We start from the raw sequence: 4,304 nt of genomic DNA on the forward strand, positions 1-4,304 counted from the left end.
GCTGGGCCCTAGTGTAGACAGGCCTCTGCCACAGTGCCTGGGCCCAGGTGCGAGTCTCTGTGGCCCTGGGAAGGACTCCGCTGCAGGGATTCGGGCACTGTGCTGGATCCAGGGGTGCCAGCTGCAAGCTATATTTACCTGAAGGAAGCAGAGGACAACTAGGCAGGTATGGGGACAAAGTGGGGAAGGGGATTTATAGGTCCAGGACATGGGCTGGGATTGGGCTCTGGTGGAGAAGAGGGTCCTAAAAGGGAGGGATTTCATTAGCTATCCAGGGGGTGCATCTGCTCTGCCTGCCATGGCCCCCTGTGACGGCCTGGGGGCAAGGGGGTGCAGGAGGGAGCTTGTTGGCATCGGGACTGATCAAAGGGACACGGACGAATCCTCCCTGAAATAACAGCTCCAGGCAAGAGGGAGCCATCGCCTACAGGGGCGTGAGGGGACACGGGGGAGTCGATGGGCCTCATATCACGCTGGGGCGAGGTATCTATGCCTAGAGCCCACGGCTGGGGCCTCGGAGCCCCTTGGATGGGCCTGGAAACCCAGAGCAAGGCTGGATCGAACCTAGCCCCCTGCCCCTTATGGCCAGGGCCCCCGGGAGAGTCTCTGGAGACTGTATGGGGCCTATGACATGGCTTCACACATGTGTGATCACACTCACGCAGACACACCTGCACCTGCACATGTGCAACCTCATGCAAGTACCGCACATGCATGTGCACACGCATGCATGCACGCACACGCACACACACACACACACAAACCATACATGCACCCACATTAATGCAAACACATGCGTCCATGCAGACACGCATGCAGGCACCCACCTATGCATGCACACACCCACACACATGCACATACACACATCCATGCACACCCACCCACATGCAAACACATGTGCAGGCATGCACATGTATACATGTGTGTGCATACACACGCAGCTATCGATATGCAGGGATGAACCCGCTGGGTTTGCGGAAGCCGGCTGAGACCTCTTGCTCCTGCTCCATCATTGCCCAGCTGAAACCACCGTCACAGACTGGACGACCTCCCCCAGAGCCCGATGGTCCCGTGTCCCAGGGCAGCGGAGCCAGTGACCCACACAGAAGATGCAGCCCAGGGTGCTGGCCCAGTTTCCCACAGCTCGTGCCCCCTGGCTCAGCCCCGGCCCAGCTCCAGGCCCCTGGACATCCCGTCCTGGCTGGGGGAAGGGTCCACAGCTTCCCCCCACTATGTAGAGTCCCAGCACCACGGGGCCAGCAGGGAGCTGCGGGGTCACACCCAGCCTGAGGCAGGATCCATCCCATCCAAGCCAGCCCATGTAAACCCCATGTGTGACCTTGGACCCTCTCAACACCATTGCCCTGATACAACCCCAGGCATCGCCCCCACTCCTGCCTCTGCCCCCAGGATACGGGGGGGCTGTGGCCGCCAACATCCTGCTGCTGCCAGGGGGTGGGTTGGGTGCTGGGGAGAGCCCAGGCCCAGGCCGTGCCCCATTGCAGAGGGAGGGGAAACCCCCCTGGCCTGGCCCCCAAGGCAGTGTGAGTGGGGGGCAAGAGCCTGCTGCCAGTAACGTGCGGGGCTGAGTCCCAGCAGGAGCACTGGCACCCCTGCCCGTCGACCGGCCCCAGTGCCTGTTCTGAGCTGCCTGATGGCTGATGGTGGGAGCGTGCATGTGCATGTGTGTGCACATGTGTGCACCTGTGTGCATGTGTTGGGGGAGGGGCTCCAAGGGAGGGAATGTGTCTGCAACTCTCTCAGCCTCCCAGCGCCTGCACCCGGCTGTCGAGAAGACGGATGCCCGGGGCGGGCGTCGGACGCTCTGATCCTGACAAATGGGGTTGTTTGTTCCCTCCGGCAGTGGTGGGAGGCGGCGGGTGCGGAGCTGCTCCGTCTGCAGGCACTGCCGGAGCCCTGACCCCAGCCCTGACCCTGACCCTAACCCTGGCCCAGCTGCTGCCTGGAGGTGCTTGGACCCCAGTATCAGCCAGAGGATAAAGGCAGGCACCGGCTGGCACCGAGATGGGTATTGCCCCAGGGCACCGGGGGCAGGAGTGAAATGAGGCAGTCACATCCCCATAACTGGACAATGCCTCTAAGGAGCGGCAGGTCTCTCAGGGCCGTGCTCCCTGCTAACGAGGGGCTGCTCTTCGCCCTGTGGGACTCTGTCTGGGCTGGCTGGAAAGCAGGACCCCCAAGCCCTGAGCAAGGCTTTCCTGCTGGCGGAGCTGGGGCTGGTGGTGGAGCTGAGGCTGAGCCCCAGGGCTGGAGGCTGGGCACCTAAGCTGCCTCCCCCATCCTCGGGCACCATCACACACCCTGGCTCTGCCCCCCTGGTTTGCCCCCTCCTGCCTGCCCTCCACAGCCATGGGCCATGCTGGGAGGTCACTGGTGCAGCCACTCCTGCCCCAGCAGGCTCCATGTCCCCTGCCCCTCATCATCCCTCCGCCAGCCTCCATGCCCCTTGCCAGGACTCAGGGCAGAAGAGCCCCAGCTCCTCCCCGTGCCTGGGCCCTGCAGGGAGGGTGAGGGGGCTGGGACTTGCAGCAAGCACGGTCTCCCCAAGTGCCCCTGGCATGGGCACTGCTCCCCTGTCCTGGGCCTGAAGGAGTTAAAGAGTTTGGGGGTGGGGGGCATGTGCTCAATGCAGCCGCGTCCGGCCTTGCTCAGCCCCAGTGTGTGAGCTCGGGGTGTGCCCACCCATGGGACCCCAGAGCAGAGCAGAGCAGGGGCCTGGCCCGGGGAGGGCAGCGGGCATGGGTGGCTGCAGCAGGCAGCCCTGGGCCGGACCTCTCCATGCCAGGTGCCCATGAATCTCCAGCCGGGGTCTGTCCTCTGCCCCCATGTGTGGCTCACGCTGGCCATAAATCACAGCTGTCACATGCATCAGGGTCAGACCCCCCCACCCCCTGCCTTGCTCCCGTGACTCAGTTTCCTCACCAGTGACATAGGGAGCCAGAGACTGATGCCCATGTCCAGGGTCTGGGAGGGCCGGCTGGGGAATGAGTGAGGTTCACCCCTGCCCACAGCACAGGCCAGGATTTTAGTGCTGCCGCAGGCCATGTCCAGACCTGTGCAGTGCCGCTGAGATGGCCCTCGGGCCGGGCGCTGGGAGACGTTGCCCTGGGTCCTTAGCTACTGCATGAGCTAAGGGCCGGGTGACACAGCCCGTGGTCATCTCAGACCCGCATCTCCCGTGGGCTTGGTCTGTGGTGGGGGTTACCGGTCAGGGTCAGCTGTGGTCCCACAGCTCTGGTGCCCTCCTGGGTTCAGCCCAGCCCTGCCACTGACTCCCCGAGTGGCCACAGGCACATCCCTCAGCCCTGGCTCCACACCGCTGTTTCTGATCCCAGGTGCCCGGACTGCTCTGTGCAGTGGGGGAAGGTCCCAGGTGGGAGGTCCCGGCCAGTCCTGGGGGCACACGGGCTGCGGGCCTGGCTCTGAACCCAGGTCTGCTGCTGCGCTCTGCTCCAGGCCTCTCTGTCGGACCTGCGGGCTCTGACTCACTTCATCTCCCTTATCAGGGGTTTCCTGCATCCTCTCCCTGGGAGCCAGAGCTTTTCCTACTGGCCTTGGCCTCTTCAGCTGCTCCCATGGCCTTCATGGTCCCCGGCTTCAGCCAGGAGCTGATCTGCTCTGCAGAGTCTGTGGTGGTCCCCAGTGGCATGGACGGACCACCACAGGATCACAGGGCATGCACCACAGGGCATGGACGGACCCTGCCCGAGTCCTCCCCCTGCCCTGGGGGGCTTTGCCTCCCACAATGGGCTCGCTGCTGCCAGGGCCGCGCTGCTCCTGGTGCCCAGCAGGGATAGATCTGTGCCAGCGGTGTTGAGCGACCTGGGGAATCAACTACTGCCTGGACCAGGGTTAAAATCATAGATCCCAGATCCATGGGGCCAGTGGGGAGCGGCAGGGTCACATCCAGCCCGAGGCAGGATCAGCCCCGTCCGAACCCGCCCAGACAAACCACATGTGCTATCTTGGAGTTGGATGACACTGTTGTTCCTGACACAGTCCTGGGCATCACCCCTGCCCCTGCCCCTGGGATACAGGGGGGCCATGGCCACCACATCCCGCTGCTGCCAGGGGGGTTGGCAGGTGCTGCAGAGAGCCCAGGCCCAGGCCGTCCCCCCATGCAGAAGGAGGGGAAACCCCCAAGGCCGGGCCAGGCTGAGCAGGGGGCAAATCCCTGCCTGCCCCCCAAGGCCGCATGAGTGGGGGGCAAGAGCCTCTAGCTAGGACCTTGCAGGGCTGAGTCCCAGCAAGAGCATTGGCACAGTCCCAGCACCTCGGGGGGG

The sequence above is a fragment of the Alligator sinensis genome, unplaced genomic scaffold (assembly GCF_000455745.1).
Source record: "Alligator sinensis unplaced genomic scaffold, ASM45574v1 scaffold821_1, whole genome shotgun sequence".
Lineage (NCBI taxonomy): Eukaryota > Metazoa > Chordata > Crocodylia > Alligatoridae > Alligator > Alligator sinensis.